The sequence below is a fragment of the Ceratotherium simum genome, chromosome 22 (assembly GCF_057802395.1).
Source record: "Ceratotherium simum simum isolate JZ-2026a chromosome 22, ASM5780239v1, whole genome shotgun sequence".
Classification (NCBI taxonomy): Eukaryota; Metazoa; Chordata; class Mammalia; order Perissodactyla; family Rhinocerotidae; genus Ceratotherium; species Ceratotherium simum.
In genome coordinates this window covers 28253675-28270453 of record NC_141921.1, presented here as the reverse complement: position 1 = coordinate 28270453, position 16779 = coordinate 28253675, and the positions used below count along the sequence as shown (strand labels likewise).

General features: G+C 48.9%; 1 non-coding gene across 1 annotated transcript; it reads right to left on the bottom strand.

The window, feature by feature from the left end:
• Window positions 1–483: 483 nt before the first annotated feature.
• On the bottom strand, window positions 484–603 carry LOC147914105 (small nucleolar RNA SNORA1). Its single transcript, XR_015555911.1, has one exon. It is a non-coding gene; the product is annotated as a small nucleolar RNA SNORA1 (small nucleolar RNA).
• Between the last annotated feature and the right edge of the window lie 16176 nt (window positions 604–16779).

Below are 16779 nucleotides of genomic sequence, written 5' to 3'. Positions count from 1 at the left end.
ATATACAATTTGCAAATATTTTCTCCTATTCTGTGGGTTGTCTTTTTATTTATTTATTTATTTATTTATTTATTTATTTATTGTTAAAGTCAATAAATTTTTATTTAAGTAATTTCACACGTTGTGATTCTTTCCACTGCCAGTCACCTTAGTTCCTCCAAAGTTTTGAGTCAGAGTCTTCAAGATAGCCCTTTTAAAAAGAAATTTTGCTCAATCCACGGTTGTCATGTCAGTCAGTTCATGATTCTTTTAGTTGAGCTTCTTTGATTTCCACTTGAATAAGAACATTCTTTAAAAATTCCCCACCTGTAATCTTTGGGATCCAATTTCTTCAACCAATTTACTTTTTAGGGCCCTTTGAGTTAAATTGTAGGACGTACACATTGCTATTTTGGCACGTGATCTAAAAGTATATTACTCCTTAATCATTTCTAATATTAAAAAATCTTTTTACATCCGATTTTTACTCATGAGCCTAACAAAAAATGTTACAGGTCTCATTGTCACCACTGCAATAAACTTACTGTGATGGAAGCATAACCTGTGTCTCAATATATGTGGGTTGTCTTTTCACTTTCTTCAGAGTGTCCTTTGAATCACACTTTTAATTCTGATGAAGTCAAATTCATCTATTTTTTCTGTACTTGCTTCTGCTTTAGGTGTCATATCTAAGAAACCATTGCCTAATCTAAGGTCATGAAGATTTACCTCTATGTTTTCTTCTAAGGGTTTTATAGTTTTAGCTCTTACATTTAGAACTTGGATCCATTTTGAATTACTTTTGTAAATAGTGTGAGGTAGGGGTCCAAATTCATTCTTTTGCCTGTGGATATCCAGTTGTCCCAGCATCATTTGTTGAACCTCATTTGGGATGTGTCTGATTTTTTTTGTCATGATTATACTGGGGTTAGGGTTTTTTGGATGGAAGTACCACAGAGATAGCGTCCCATTCTCATCACATCATATCAAGGGTACGTGCTATCAACATGACTTATCACTGATGATGTTAACCTTGATCACCTGGCTGAGGTAGTGTTTGCTAGGTTTCTCCACTATAAAGTTACTCTTTTCCCCTCTTTTCATACTGTCCTTTTTGGAAGGAAGTCACTATGTGTAGCCTACACTTAAGGATAATTCAAGTTCCACCAGCTTGAGTGCTGAGCATCTACCTAAATTATTCGGAATTCTTCTGCATGGGAGATTTGTCTCTTCTCCCCCGTTTATTAATTCATTCAATCATTTATTTAAATCAGTATGGACTCATGAATATTTATTTCATGCTTGGGGTTATAATGTGATACTACTTTATTTAGTTTGTTGTTCAATTGTATCTGGCTTTGGCTGTTGGGAGCTTCTTCAGTTGGCTCCTGTGTTCCTTTGACATTTTCCCATCATTGTATGTGTGTGTGTTTAGCACTTCCTACTCACTTTCTGGCACCACAAGATGCTCCAGGCTCATCTGGTATATTTCCCGACCTAGTCTTAGAATCAGCCATTTCTCCAAGGATCCCAGGTTCCTTTTGTTGGGAAATGGCCTTAGAATCCAAATCTGGGTGCTAAGTGTGCTTGATAAGTCCATTTTTAAAAGCTTGCACATTGAGGAAGTGTCAAAATTAACACCGCTTTCAGATCTAAGCCACAGAATTAGGTCTCTACTCCTTGGAGGAGAAAGGACAGAGGTGCAGTCTGGACCAGTGGGTGGTGGGCACATCTTGAATTTCCCAACCACCCACCTTTCACCATGCTCTGCATCCTGGTTCAGTTTCAAATGAGTGATTTTTCTCATTATTGGTCATATGTTTCTGCTTCTTTGCATGTCTGGTAATTTTTGATTGGATGCCAGACATTGTGTGTTTTACGCGGTTGGAGGCCAGATATTTTTGTATTCCTATAAATCTTCTTGAGCTTTGTTCTGGGACACGGTTAAGTTACTTAGAAATAGTCTGATCCTGCTGGGTCTTGCTTTTAACATTTGTTAGGTGGAACTAGAGCAGTGCCAAGGAGAAGGCTGATTATTCTTCACTCCTTTTGTAACTCTGTATGAGTCTGTGTTGAAGTCCTTAATTTTCCTACAGCTCCTTCAGTACAAAGGTAATACCTGTGCTTTTTCTGTATTTCAAGTTCCAGTACCGGAACCCAGCAGGAGCATAATAGATGCTTCAGTGTTGCTTCGGGGTATTACAGAAATTATCTGATATGGGGAGGGCCATGGAAGGACTTGATCCTGTTTGCCCAGGAGGCTGGGGGAGGAGAGCCCAGGGACCAGGAGGAAGGGGCAGAAGGCCTGGAGTGGGGAGGTAGGGAGCACAGCTCCAGGACCTAGGAGTCGAAAAACAGGCAAAGGGGAAATGCCTTGGAACCCGAGTTGAGACTAGAGAAGAGCCGGGGGACCAATCACAGGGAAGTCTTGAGACAGAGAGCTGTTCACCTGCTCAGCCCTATAGCATGCAGGGTGTGGGGTAGACCTAAGAAAGGACTTTCCGGTTATGAGGGCTCAGGGACACTGATCATCTGTAGGGACAAGCAGGGCAATGAGCTGATCTTCCCACACAGGCAAACTCTACTCAACCTGTCCTGGGTCAAGAGCTACCTGGGGCAGGGGAGGGACAGGATGACCCCTGGAGTCCCCGCCTGCCAGGCTCTGGGCATCGCCCCCACTGTGGCCCAGGGCAGAGCCAAGGACCCCTTTGGGGGCAGGTGGGGAGAAGCCTCTGTGGCTGTGACCTTGACCGTGAACATGAGAGAGCAGGTGGAGGGGGAGGGAGGGAAGGACAGGGAGGCGAGGAGGGGGAGGAGAATTAGGAGGATCTAGAGGAGGAGGAGGAGGAGAGAGAGTAAAGGGACAATAACAAGGAGAGAGAGGGATGGGGAAGGGGACAGAGAGAGGGAGGGACAGGCCAGACACCAGCAAACCACAGGGAAGACAGACAGAGGGCCGTGGACAGAGGACAGCCGGTCCTCTGGCTGAACAACCGTGCCCAAGGAGGACTCATCACGAGTGGACACTGGCCGAGAAGGCAGTCTCCAGTGGTGTGCCTCAGGGCTGTGTTCCCGCCCAGGCCTCGTGACCTACTAGGAAGAACTACAAGCACCAACCAACCAGATCCACAGAAGACAGAACCTGGAGGGACACGGACACGCCCGGCCTCCAGCTGATCCCAGGGTGAGATTAAGCAGGCGGAATATGGATGCTCCGAAAAGTTCTGCATTTAGGTTCAAAAGTTAACTGCACCAGTGGAGAGGGAGGGAGAACTGCCCTGTCAGCGATTCCTGTGAAAGCCGAGCTGGAGGCGCCACGGGAGTTGACGGGGGACGTTGGGTGACATCAATGCAAGTGGAAGGTCCAGGGAAGAGAAAGTAAGAGACCACCATCCTCTGGGCTGGCCTGGGGCCATCTGAGCCTGTTCTGCAGGGATGGAGAAAAAGCACAGGTGCGGGGGAATGTTCTGGAAGGCTTGCAGAGTCAGAGAAGACAGAGTAGCATCAGGAGGCTGGAGAGTCAGATGGGGCCTGGGTGGTAACCCCAGTTCTACACTTCCTGTGACCTCTGACAGGTCCCTAACCCTCTGAGCCTCAGTTTCCCCATCCGGAAAATGGGAGTGATCATAGTCCCTGCTTCTCAGGGTTGCCGTGAGGACTCTGTGTAAAGAGCGGAGCCCAGAGGAAGCACCCAGGAAACGTGAGTCTGAGGAGCCTGGGACCACCCGGCTGGAAAACGGACTCGTGGTGCCCTGAGCGCCACCCACTGTGGGAAGAGCTGCCCGTGTGGGGAGAGGTCTGCCCCCACAAGCACACACACCCACAAGGGCTGCGGACCCCAGAGCGGGACCTGTGTGAGGACCTTCCCGCACGTGGACTGTGGTCTGGCGGCAGGAGGTCCTGACCAGCAGGAATGGCTTGAGAACACAAGGGGCTGCCTCTGGGGACGAGAGGACACGAGGCTCAGGGAGGTCAAGCGACTTGTGCGGGGTGACTCAGCAGAGCCAGGTCTGAACCCAAGACTCTGACGACAAGCCAGCGCTCGTGACCCCCACGCGAGGAGGACGACACGGAGAGCAGAGACAGCAGAGGAGGGAAGCTGAGACACAGGTGGCCGTGGAGGAGGGCCTGACACCAGGCCAGGCAGGGTGTGGGGTCCACGCCCAGAGGGGTGGGGATGGCGGCTTCCCCACGAGGGGCCTGGACTCCAGGGCAGGTGGGGCTACTTACGGGTAGTAGGAGTAGGCATAGCGGTCTCTCCTGGCAGCGTGCAGAGAGAATAGCACAGTCGGGACCACGGTCCTTCCACAGGCGGGCGAGGGCAGTGCCCAGCCAGCGGGGAGGGGCCTGGAGCTTTCCGTGCTGGGGAGGGGGCTGGCTGGGGACCGGACAGGTCAGAAGGGCCTTCCTTGTCCCAAGGGCTGGCATGGCTCAGCCGTTGATGACCAGGACCCACTGCTCCTTCTGGAATCTTCTTGAAGGCAGACTGCTGGAGTGGGAAAAGCAGGGGGAAAGGGGAGCCTTCTCAGACACACACACACTCCTCCCACGCCCTCACAAATGCAGACATAGACATGCATGTACGGACGCTCACGTATTCAAACACATACACTGACACACAGATACACACACAGACACATATTCACAAACACACACAGGCGCGCACAGTCTCACACATGGACACCCCCCCACTCACACACTCAAGGTACCCACCCTCCCCCAGGGCTGCACGCACCCTGCAGACAGCCCCTCACCCTCAGTCCCAATGCCGCTCACACCTGCAGGCCCCTCTGCCCAAGGGGATAGCCCTTTGCATACATCTGTGCCTGAGAGGGACCCAGAGGCGAGGGCGGGATGGAGGCAAGGAGGAGAGGACTCCAGGTGGACTCCAGGGCAAGCCTGGGGCCCCCTCAGCACCCAGACTGCCCCTGGGAGTGGGGTCCAGCAGAGGGGGCAGGTCGCCCCTCATGGGCACCCAAAGCACCACGTGGGTCAGGGGTCCTGACATTACCGCAAAGCACCCACAGAGAGGAGGCAGAGCAGGGCTGACCCCACTGCACGGACGGGGAAGCCGAGTCCTGGGGAGTCGTGGTTGGCCGGGGCCCTCTGGGGGTCAGTGGTGGGGCCCAAGCAGGCCCAGGACCCTGACCCCAGAGCCAGCTGCCTCCTGAGGCCCCATCCAGGCACATGCAGGGGTCCTCCATCCACCACCCCACATCACCCCACAACACCCCAACACCGATGTTGCAGACTGAGGGAAGGGAAGGAGAGAGAAGAGTGGAAGACCGAGGCCCAGCCAGGGCAGCAGACTGGCTGGAGGTCACACAGCACATCTCATCCACCCCAGGGAGAGCGGGGAGGCTCCAGGGCCCCGCGGCTGGTCACAGAGGGTAGGGTGGGTGGAGGAGGGCGACATCTCACAGTGTGCTGGGCGTGAGTTTGGAGATTAGGCAGACCTGTGTCAATCCTGGTTCCGCCTCTCACTATATACAAGTCATTTTTATAAACAATAAACCCAGATTCTGCCCCTCCTCTCTTGCCTAAAACCCTCCACTGGATTCCTGGAGACCTTAGAATAAAGTTCACAGTCTTTACTGCGGCCTATGAGGCCCTCCATGGTCTGGCCCTTTCATCCCAGTGTTATCAGTACCTAATCGGGGACTGTAGGGTGTAGGGAGGCCTGCCGGGGAGAAGCACAGGGGACTCTGGGAGCGGGTGACAAGGGGATTGGCAGGCCTTCTTCCTACCACTGGAGCTAGCCCCAGGGGAAATGGTTGAGGGCTCCAAATGCCAGCCCTGAGCCCTGGCTCTTAGTCCTGGAGCACCCATGACCTGAGCTCCTTCAGAGGCCCAGCCAAAACAACTCGGATGCCATGACGCTTGCTTCTGAGCTAAGGAACAAGAGGAGGGCTTAGAGATGCAACGGAAAGGATCGACTGTGTACCCTTTTCCCCTGGGTCACCAGGATACTCTGGGCTCCGCTGTGGCTTTGAGCCCGTTGTCTCCAGGTCCTAATCGCTGATTTGTGTCTCCTGGTCCAGACTTGAGTGTGTCTACATTTTTTTCTCACTTTACTAAATGGCGTTTTGCTGTGAGCCCCTCCAAATCTGTGGAACAAAGCTGAGAGTAAGTAAATGAATGCTGACAAATTTAAATATTTCCAGTCACAGTCTCGGCATGTGACGCCCCATAATGACAGCCTGTGCTCTGGGAAGTAGAAATGCCTTTGCCTTGCTCTCCAGCTGTTTCTTTCAAGCTTTTAAGCTGCAGGGAATCACCTGAGTGTTCTGGTCACGAGCCTGTTGCAAACACCAGCCCCGGTACTGTTCAGCTTCCACCTCCCAGCTGCGGTGAGGCCTCCGTCAGCCCCGAGTCCCACCAGGAGATAATAATAATGAACATCAGCCATGAGCAAAGTGCATCTTGATCTGGGATGATCCCCATTATGCAGATAAGGAAAAGGAGCACAGAGAGGTGAAGGGACATGCCCGAGGTCACACAGTAAGGTCCTCTGGACACTGAACCCCCAGTTCTTTCCTTGACGGCCTGTCATGCTGCTTCCCCACCAAGGCCCTCTTTGGCCCTCACCATCCCTGCGCCCCTGCTCACAGGTTCCCTGAGTGGGCAAAGAAAGGGGAAGTTTGGGTTTCCTGGGTCACACTGAATCTCTCACACATGCTCGCACACGCTCAGACCTAGCACACCCCACCCCGCACACACCCGTATACACAGCACGCCCCTCCCCGCCCCCACTCTCAAGTGCACCTGTGCTCTCCCCTACCCCTTCTGCCTCCAACACTTCTCCCTGGCAGAGGCAGCCCCCAGGTGCCGTCAGCTCCCATAGGAGGCAAAGGAGGGGAGGAGGAGCCACGTTCTTGGCCATTCCAGAGAGATGGTCCTCTCTGGCCAGCTGCCCTAGCTTCTAGAAAGTTCATCCCTGTGTCTCCCTGGGCAGGACCATCCAGGAGAAAAGCTGGGAATAAGTAAGCCCTCAATCTCTTTAGGGTGTCTGAGTGGGGATCCTCTGGGTGGGCCTGGCCAGCCACCTCTCCTGGCTGGATATTCTCCAATGATCATGGGATACCCATGGTCCCAGAGGAAGAAGTGACCCTGGGCTTCTCACCTTCCCAGGATCACGGAAGTCCTTCTTCAGGCATCTGAGCCCTGAGTGGGAGACTGAGGGAGGGCAAGGGTGAGCTGGCCTGAGTTGGGGGCTCTAGGTCAGAGGAGAGGCCTCTTCCCTCTCGCCTCTGAAGGGCTCACTGTGGCCCTGTGCCAGCCTCAGCAGCACTGTCAATTCCACACTCCGGCCCCTCATTGATCCCAGAACTCCTGGTTGGGGGGCGATGTGAAGAAGAGGAGGATGCCATCACCTAGGGACCCTGTGAGGCTCAGACCTTTCCCCAGAAGACCCTAATTCCATCTTAGGAGTCTAAGGGTAAGAAAATGGAGCTGTGTGACTGTGGGCAAGTACCTTGACCTCTCTGTGCCTTGGTTTCTTTGTCTGTAACATGGGATAATAATGGTCCCTCCTTGTAGGGTCGCTGTAAGTGCCGCGTACTCAGGTCGCAGTCCCCGCACACAGGAGCTCAGTAAACGTGGGCTGCTGGTATTGCACCGGGTTTGCGTCCCAGCTCTGCCACCTCCAGCTGTCTGACCTTGAGGAAGTCCCTTCCCCTCTCTGCGCCCATATCCGCAGCCTAGAACGGGGACCAGTCTCTCAGCAGCTCAGTACCACAGGCCGCTGTGGGGACCAAACGGGAGCAGGAGTGATTAACAAGAAAGCCCGGGATGTCTGTGCACTGAGGGGAGCACAGCAGACTCAGCACGGAGTGAAGCGCTGAGCAGATGCTCATCCCCGCCCCCTCTGCTGCTCCCCTCCCCGCCCTGTCCAGTCTCTCCTCCGCGGTCCCCCAGCCCCTCCATCTGCCTGCTAATGAGCCGGAGGCTTCAGTAATGAGGCTGCTTCATCGTTTAATGCGCTGGAACAGCCTCGGAGGGAGAGGGGATGGGGAAGGGGAGGTGTGGGGAGGAGGGAGAGGGTAGAGGATGCCTGGCTCCCCCATGGCCTGGCGGCTCTGGAGTCTGCCCACAGAATCGCTCTCTCCAGTCTAGAGCAATCAGTAAGAGGAGAGTGAGGGGCATCCCGACTCTTGTTGTGAAAGTCCCCCTTGCTCATGACGTGTAAGGAAGTGAAGACCTGAATATGAGCCCAGCCTCAACCCCAGCAGCTGTTAACTGGCCTTGCTGACTCCAGGCTCACTGCCCTCCCCATTTAATCCCTGCCTTGCCCCAGAGTGACCCTGAAAGACTCCTCAGGTCTCATTGTGTCCTTTCCTGCACCCCTTGGGGCCTACAATGGCTCCCACTGCTCCTTTCTAGGGCCTGGGGCCTGCCACATCCTCCTCGCCACTGGGCCTTTTCATATGCTGTTCCCTCCTCTGGCTCCACTACCTTCCTTGGGGTCCCATGGCCCCTAGAGCTTCTCCAGCCCTGGCTCTCCTCTGTGCTATAAGTGACCGTTTACCCCTCTGTCACCCCAGGGACTAGAAGCCCCTCAGGGCTCTGCATCTGGCTCAGTCACTGCTGTTTCCCCAGAGTACAGGGCAGGGCCTTACAGCTTAGCCAGCATTTATTGAGCGCTGACTGTGTGCTGTGCACTGGGGACTGTGCTCAGCCCTTTACTGACATACGACAGTTAACCTTCAGGGTCATCTTCAAGCACGTACTGGAGACAGGACAGCATCGGGGCTGGGAGCACAGACCTGAAGGCCAGGCTGGCTGGATTCGAACCCGGCTCTGCATTTACTGGCTGGGTGAATCTTCATGGAGTTACGTAAGCATTCTGTGCCTCAGTTTCCTCAAGTAAGATGGAGCGAGTAATGATAGCACCTGCCTCATGGGGTTGTTCTGAGGATTTAGAGTGAATTTATATAAAGAGTGTAAAACAATGCCCGGCACAGAGTAAGTGTGGCTGTTAGTATTATCCACAGTTTACAGATGAAGAAGCCAAGAGAGAAGGAAAGTCACCTGCCCCAGATCTTGGCAATGAGATGGTGGAGTTAGAGTGTGCCTCAAGATCTGCCTGACCCCAAAGTACTCTCCTCCACTAAGCCTTGGGACCTTTGCCCCCTTCAGTCTCAGTTTCCCCCTCTGTTAGTTGAAGGGGCTGGGGTGGCTGATGCCTAGGGTTCCAGTGCTAACACTCTTTGCCTCTGTGATTCTCGGTGGAGATTCCAGACTTAGAGAAGGCTTCAGAAGCCATGGGCCCCCCACTCAAACCAGGGTCCTGTTACAGCCCCCGGGTGACACGCCAGATTTCTAGTAGGCAGTGCTGGCAGGTTGGCCTGAAGTGAGGTGGGCCCAACTTAGCAGAGGAGGCTTTGGGGGGGATGTTTCCAGGGGGGCCCCCACGATTGGAGTGCGCTGAGACAGGACAGCTGGGCCCCCGTTGGCGCCTGCCACGACAAGTCACTGGCAGAAGGTGCAGGAAGACCATCTGCATCTGCAGGAGCCAGCTGACAGCACCCTTTTCAGAGCTGGAGCTGCCTGTGCAGACCTGCACTCTGCAGAGGCCCCTGGGGAGGGGTGGAAGCCCTGAGTGGAGAGGGCTAGAAGCCAGATTCTAATGGGGGGGCACCTACTGTGTGCCTGATGCTTTCCACAGTCTGTCCCATTTTTACCCCCCACACCTCTCTGCAGACGGAGAGTCATTCATTCCCAAATCCAGCCACCCCTTAACTTCCTCACTTAACCTAACTCAGGCCCCCCCTTCCGTCTCTCATCCAGGATTTCAGCAGCCTCCTCACTGCTGATACCTATAGCAGTCCCCACAGATCACAGCAGACAGAGGAGATCTCCCTAAGACCCACACCAGACCGTGCCCTCTCATCCCTCCCCTGAATCCTGTAATGGCTTCCCCTCATCCTCCTCCACTGGCCTACAGAGACCTACGTGATCTATTTCCTTGCCTCCCTCCACAGCCACTGGCTTCCCTGCTGCTCTGGGAACACATCAAACTCATCCCCACCACGGGGCTCTGTCGCTTGATGTTCCCTCTGCTGGGGAAGCTCAGAGCTTCACCTGCTGGGCTCCGTTGTGTCTTTCTGGTCTATGCCAAAATGTCACCACCTCATAGAGGCCTTCTCTGAACTTCTTTTTAAAGGAGTCCCCCTCCCCCAAACCCATGTGCTCTCAGTGCATCTCATCTTTCCTTTTCAGGATCTGAGCTATGCACAGAGGACACGACAGTGAGCAGGCCCTGTTCCTGTTCTTGGGCCCTTTTGGGGGCCCACTGGCAGAAGGTGCAGGAAGACCATCTGCATTATCCACTGATAAAGTGGAAGGATGGGAACAAATATTAGTTGAGGACTCACACACACACAAATATACAAATGCAACTGATGGTGCCACACAGGAAGCACATGGGTTGCCATGGAAACATGTAAGGAGGGGGCTGACCTGCTGTGGGAATTAGGGAGGGCTTCTGCATTTCCATCTAAGAGTGACATTAAAATATCTAAAGGATGGGGCTTCCATTTCCTCCAAGATGGAGTAGCCCCAGTCCTCTCAGGTCTTCCCCCTAACAACTAAAAAACCTTGGACACAACACAACAATAAGCATAGGAAGACTCTGAAAGATGGAGAGAGAAGGTGGACTGCCTAGGGATCTTGAGGAATGATGTGGTGGTGAGTTCCCTGGGTTTCCTTGTTGCCTCCCATGTACCCTGACAGAGTGCTGTGGAAGCCTCCAACCCAGAGCCACCAACAGACGTGGACTAAAAGGCTACAAGAAAAACCTGTCACTCTAGCGAAAGGAATTGGAAAAGGGTGGCCTAATAACAGAAAACTTTTTTGTTAAAATCTGCGTTACTCTAGCCAAAAAGCAACAGAAAAATTGCTCTCCCCCTACTCCCTCTGCCCTGCATTTTTAGCAAAATTGAAGAGGAAGCTGATGTTCCACTCTACCACACCGTCCCCTATGTAAGCAGGCATAGATACTCTGATTCCCCTGCCAGGGTGGTGTCGGATGGGTCTAGTCATGAGACCCCTCCCTCCTCCACTCCCACCTGGTAGCAATGAGACTTATGTGGTGATGGAAGGTGGGCCTACTCACACTTGATGCCTCCATCTGCCATCCAACTGGCATCAGTGGGCCTCAGAGAGGAGCTGAGTCTCTACCCCTACTTGGCATCAATGGGGCAGAATGAAGTGGTGGGAGGTGGCGCTAGTTGCACTCTGCTCCCCTCCCTCCCTTCTCCCCTCTTTTGGTGTTAGCAGGGCCCAGTGGGGAGCTGAGCTTCTGCAGGAACAGAGTGGTGTGAGTCAGCCCTCAGCATCCTCATCCCTGATGTCAGCAGAGCACAGTGGGAAAGCTGAGCTTAATAATATTCCCATTTAGAAGCAACAAGGGAGTAGAGCTGGTGCCCTATTATTGCAGGCATGCTGGCAGGGAGCTGAGCACCCACATCCATCTGGCCTTTTGCTATGACTGCTGGGCAAAACAAACAAACAAACAAACAAAAAAACCAAAAAAACCCACAAAAACCCAAAAAGAAAAAAAAAAGATTAAATAGAATCCAGAGTCTTATAATATCCAAAATGTCCAAGATACAATAAAAAAAGAATCACTCTTCATACCATGAACCAGGAAAATCACAACTTGAATGAGCAAGTTAATCATCAGAGGCCAACACTGAGATGAATCAAATGTTGGAATGATCTGACAAGGACTTTAAAGCAGCCATCGTAAAAATGATTCAATAAGCAATAATGAATTCTCTGGAAACAAATAAAAAAATTTCAGCAAAGAAATAGAAGTTATAAAAAAGAACCAAATAGAAATTATTGTACTAAAATATACAATGACCAAAATAAAAAACTCAACAAATGGCTAAACAGTAGAGTGGAGATGATAGAGGATAGAATCAATGAACTTGAGGACAGGTCAATAGAATTTACTTAATCTGAACAACAGAGAGGAAATAGAGTGAAAAAAAAAATGAACTGTGTTTCAGAGACCTGTGGGACGATAGTGCAAGAACTCACAGCGATATCATTAGACTCTTAGGAGAGGAGAGAGAGCGGGACTGAAAATGTATTTGAAGAAATAATGGCTAAAAACTCCCAAATTTAGTGAAGACATACACTTACAGATTCAAGAAGCTAAGTGAATCCCATATAGGATAAACCCAAAGAAATTGATGCCAAGACACATCATCATTAAACATTCAAAAACTAAATACAGTTAAAAAATCTTGAAAGCAGTCAGAAAGAAGCTACATGTTACTTATAAGGTACATCAGTTTGAATGACAGTGAAATTGAAATGACAGTCTTTTTTGAAACTGTGGAAGCTCAAATTGAGTGGCATATGATTTTCAAGTACACAGAGAAAAGAACTGTCAACCATGAATTCTGTATCTGGTGAAAATATTCTTCAAGAATTAAGGAGAAAACAGAGACATTTTCAGATGAAGAAAAACTAAAAGAATTTGTTGCCAGCAAATGTATCCATAGAAAAAGGCTAAAAGAAGTCTAAACAGAAAGGAATGATAACAGAAAAAGGCTTGGAACTTCAGAAAGGAACAAAGACTATCAGAATGGGTTGGGGTAAATGGAATAGACAATCCTTTTTCTCATGAGTTTTTTGAAATCATACTTGGTGGTGGAAACAAAAATTGAAAACAATCTAATATGGTATGCAATGTAGGCAAAGAAAGTATTTAAGACTATTATAGAGTGTGGAGTGTAAAAGGATCTAAAGGGAAGTAAGGTGTCTACATTAACTCACAGTGGTAAAATGCCAATACCAGTAGAGTGTAATGAGTTATGCAGGTGTATTATAACACTTAGAGCAAACACTAAGAAAACTGTATAAATTGATATACTCAAAAACACTATAAATAAATCAATATGGAATCCAAAAAAAAAAAAATGTTCAGGTAACTCACGGGAAGGTAATAAGAGAGATACCAAGGAGTGAGAACAAAGAAAACAAAAAATAAAATGGCAGACTTAAGCCCTAACATATCAATAATTAAATGTAAATGGCATAAATACATGAAATAAAAAACAGAGATTGGCAGAGTAGACCAAAAACAAAATAAAACAAACAAAAAACCAAAGGACACACGACCCAACAATATGCTGTATACAAGTAACTCACTTCTCACACAATGACATACACAGGATAAAATTAAAAGAATGGAAAAAGATATACCATGAAAATGTTAATTAAAAAGCAGGAATGACTATATGAATATCACATAAAGTACACTTCAGAGCAAAGAAAACTACTAAAGAGCTAGACAGACATTACATAATCATAAAAGGTCAATCAACCAAGAAGATACAACAATCCTAAATATGTATGCACCAAGTAGAGAGACTCAAAATACATGAAGCAACAACTAGTAAAGCTGAAAGGATAAACAGACAAATCCAAAATTATAGCTGGAAACTTCAAGACCCCATTCTCAGCAACTGATGCAACTATTGGACAGAAAATCAGAAAAAGTATAGAAGATCTCAACAACACAATCAAGAAGATCTAATTGACAGTTACAGAACACTCCATTCGAAACACACATTTATTTTCAAGTGCCCATGGAACATTATCCAAAATAGACTATACCCTGTGCCATAAATAACAATAACGAACATAAAAAGTCAATGGGTGGGTTCAATAGCCGAATAGAGAGCAGACAGAGGAAAGAATCTATTGAAGATAGAACAATAAAAGTTACCCAATCTGAACAACAAAGAGAAAATATACTTGGGGAAAAAAAGAACAGAGCCTCAGGGACCTATAGGACTATAACTAAAAACCCAACATTTTTGTCATCAGAGTCCCAGAAGGAGAAGAGAAAAGGGGGGTATCTGAAAAAGTATTTGAAAAAATAATGGCAAAAGACATAAACTTCCAGATTTAAGAGCTGAGTGAACTCCAAATAGGAAAATCCAAAAAAATGCACACCAAGACATGTCGTAGTCAAACTTCTAAAAATTAAAGACAGAGAAAATATCTCGGAAGCAGTGAGAAAGAACTGACACCTTATCTACAGGGACAAATATTAGAATTACAGGTTATTTCTCACCAGAAACTATGGAGGCTAAAAGTAAGTGGCACAATATGTTTAAGTGTTAAAAGAAAAGAACTGTCAACCAGAATCCTATACTCAGTGAAAACATCCTTCATGAATGAAGAGGAAACCAAGACATTCTCAAATAAAGGAAAACTAAGATAGTTTGTTGTCAGCAGACCTACCCTAAAATATGGCTAAAAAATTCTCTAAATGGAAAGGAAACAATAAAAGAAGGAATCTTGGTACATCAGGAAGAAGAAAAAATATGGTAAGCAAAAAAAAAATTATGGGTAAATACAATAGATTCTTTTCCTGTTTTCTAAGTTGTGTTTGATGTTTGAAACAAAAATTATAACCCTGTCTGATGTGGTTCTAAATGTATGTAAAAGAAATAATTAAGACATTTATATTATAATGGGGGAGGTTAAAGGGAGTAAGTTTCTACACTTCACTCAAACTGATAAAATGATGGCGTCAGTAGCTGTGATAAGTGACGTAGATATCATGTAGCATCCAGAACAGACACTAAAGGAGCTATGCAAAGAGATATGCTCAAAAACACTATAGATAAACCAAAATTAAAGTCTAAAAAATATTCAAGTAATCCACAGAAAGGCAGGAGAAATAAATAAGGATATCGGTCTGTAGTTCTCTTTGTGTGCATTATCTTGGTCTATTTTTGGTATCAGGGTGGAGCAGTGGCTGGTTGAAAATAACATAAGAGTCTTCAACTGAAAAAATGGGCAAATAACAGGCCCTACCTTATAGGGATGGCTTTGAGGTTTAAGGTAATGCACGTAAGACAAATGCATTAATGCCAGGCATGTGGAGTATATAATTCACCTTCAATAAACGATCACTCTAATTTTTGTTTAATAACACAGTCTTACTTCCTAATTCAAGGTCACCTTGGACTGCAGTCTGGATCAGCCTATTTTTTGTAGTCTTAAATTTATGTTCCAAAATTGATCTGAAACAGCTTATAGTTACACATTTGGTGCAACATATACATATATGGAGAAATCAGGATGATGCGGGAAATGAAAGACTGTTGGTTAAATAAATGGTGTCATCAGGTCTCTTTCCACTCTTGGCTCTGGTCTCCACCATGATGGCCTCACATTCCATGATGGCCTCACATTCCCACAGGCTCTCTCCTCCATATTGTCCCACAGCTGAGACCATGCTCACACCCTATTGTCTCCAAGTCCGCAGCAAGTCCCAGAATTCAGCCTCATTAGCTTGGATTGGGTCATGTGCTCATTCTTGAACCAATCACTGTGGCCAAGGGGATGCAAGACTCTGATTGACCAGGCCTGGAGTTCTGCCCATCCCTCAGCCTGGGGGTGGAGTGATTTCTGCAGGATCCCCAAGGGCCTAGTCGGCTGCCCAGAGGTTTCTCAAGCAAAATCAGGAGGCTGTTATCAGAGGCTAGGCCTGGATGCTGAGTGGGCAGAAGCACCAGATGTTACTGATGACCAGAGTCAGAGCTGGGCCCTGTATTATTTCCCTAGGACTGCCCTAGTAAAGTAGACTGGTTAGCTTAAACAACAGAAATTCATTGTCTCACAGTTCCAGAGGCTAGAGGTCCAAGATCAAGGTGTGGGCAGGGTTGGTTCCTTCAAGGGCTGTGAGGAAGAATCTGTTCCATGCCTCTCCCTAGCTTCTGGTAGGTTGCTGGAAATCTGGCATTTCTTGGTGTGAAGAAGCATCACCCAGATGTCTGCCCTCATCTTCACATGTCGTTCTCCCTGTGCGCATGTCTCTGTCCAAAATTTCCCTTTTTATTAGGACACTAGTGATGTTGAATTAGAGCCCACTCTAATGACCTCGCTTTAACTTGTTACCTGTGTTATGACCTTGTCTCCAAATGAGGTCACATTTTGAGCTACTGGGGGTTAGGACTTCAACAGATGAATTTTTGGAGGACACAATTCAACCCAGAACAGGCATGGAATCTGGTGCCCCACCCAGCTCCTCTTTACTGGGCCAGTGCACCCATGCTCTGGCGGCAGTGAGTATTCACCTCAGCTGAAGGGAGCTGGTGGCCGACTCACTCTGAAAAGGCCAAGGTTATACTCTCCCCACTTGGTGACTTCCAGCTAATGACTGGCTCACACAGGTACAAAAGGCTGGGCTCATTGCCCGAGATGGCACAGCCACATGGTGGCGTGCACGCTCCAGGCTCCCCCCGGCCTCAGGCTGAGCCCACACCCTTGCCTGGCTCCTCTCCTCCCTCCCCGGCTTCCCCTGCTCCCCCCTCCTGAGAGGGCACCCTCCCACTTGCGCACTGGTCCCCAGTCTCAGGCTCTGCTTCTGGGGAACCCCACCTGCACTGGGTCCCTGCCTGGAACAGCCTCACCCACACGGCCACCCTCTGGGGACCACGATCTTCCCTGTGAGGGGCCAAGTCTAAAAGGACCATCTCATCAGACTCCAAGGAAGGCGGGGGCCGGCATCGTGGGGTCTTCCAAACCCAAACTCCTGCCACTAACACATCCTGATTCTCCCCACGTCTGCTCCAGGTCCTATGAAATCCACCCTCTCTGTGTAATTCCCTCGTCTCTCTCGGATCTCGGTTTGATTAACAGAAGGTTATAAACAAGTCCCGGAAAGAGGGAAAACCAGTCTCTCCCCAGGGCAGCCACAGTCTATGGGCAAGTTGCTTTCTAACCAATATTTTTATTTTCTTGATTTTTATGTAGATAAAGAAT